Genomic DNA, 1,547 nt, shown 5'->3' on the forward strand with positions numbered 1-1,547 from the left:
GAAGAAGACAGTAGGAAAGCAGAGATTCGGAAGATGGAGCATCTCCAAAACCTCAACCTATTCTCCATTACTGCAAAACAAGTACTTATTTCATGTTCTTTTACTTTTCACAATTAATCCTGATAATTTCTGATATCCTACTAAGATTTACAAGATAACCATAGCTTGCTTCAAGCCGACAATCTCCGTGGGATCGACCCTTACTCACGTAAGGTATTACTTGGACGACCCAGTGCACTTGCTGGTTAGTTGTGCGGAGTTGCAAAAGTGTGATTGCAATTTCGTGCACCAAGTTTTTGGCGCCGTTGCCGGGGATTGTTCGAGTTTGGACAATTGACGGCTTATCTTGTTGCTTAGATTAGGACTGTTTTATTTTTGTTGGTTTAGAGTCTTTTAGTTGAGTCTAGTTTCATATTTTAAGTTTGGTGTCAATTGCATGCTTTTGTTTTCTTTTAGTTTTTCGAATTTGCATGTCCTTAGTCCCTTTTTGATCTTTAAAAATTCTAAGTTTGGTGTCCTTTTTGTGTTTTTCCCTAAAAATTTTCAAAAATTTAGTGTTTGATTTTCTAAAAATTTTAAGTTTAGTGTCATTTTGTTGTTTTTCTCTTTCCTCATTTCAAAAATCAAATCTTTTTCATAAAATTTTTCAATCATATCTTCTTAATTACTGATTTCAAAATCTTTTTAATTAACTGATTGATTCAGTTTTCAATTTGTTTTGATCTTATTTTCTTTTAATTTTCGAATTTTTTTATTTTATTTTCCTTTTGTTTTTATTTTATTTTTCGGTTAATCAAAAAAAAATATATTTTTATCCACTTGCCATCCATATCATTTCCCTTTATCCATCATGGACTTAAGTGGGATTGAACAGTCCAGAAGGACTCTGGGGTCATATGCTAACCCCATTACAGCTGCATATGGGAATAGCATTTGTACACCTCCCATCAAAGCAAGCAGCTTTGAGCTAAATCCTTAACTCATTATCATAGTGCAGCAAAATTGCCAGTATTCTGGTCTTCCACAGGAAGAGCCTACTGAGTTTCTGGCACAGTTCTTACAAATTGCTGACACAGTACATGATAAAAGAGGTGGATCAGGATGTCTACAGACTATTACTATTTCCATTTGCTGTAAAAGATCAAGCTAAGAGGTAGTTGAATAACCAACCTACAGCAAGCATAAAGACATGGAAACAGTTATCAGACAAATTCCTGAATCACTTTTACCCTCCAAAGAGGATGACACAGCTAAGGCTGGACATCCAAGGCTTTAAACAAGAGGATAATGAATCCCTTTACAATGCCTGGGAGAGGTATAGAGGTATGCTAAGAAAATGCCCCTCTGAAATGTTTTCAGAGTGGGTACAATTAGACATCTTCTACTATGGGCTTACAGAAAAAGCTCAGATGTCTTTAGACCACTCAGCTGGTGGATCTATACACATGAGGAAGACAATTGAAGAGGCTCAAGAGCTTATAGACACTGTTGCTAGAAACCAATATTTGTATTCTAGCAATGAGTTCTCTCCAAAAGAGGAAGTCATG

The sequence above is a fragment of the Arachis duranensis genome, chromosome 2, assembly GCF_000817695.3.
Source record: "Arachis duranensis cultivar V14167 chromosome 2, aradu.V14167.gnm2.J7QH, whole genome shotgun sequence".
Classification (NCBI taxonomy): Eukaryota; Viridiplantae; Streptophyta; class Magnoliopsida; order Fabales; family Fabaceae; genus Arachis; species Arachis duranensis.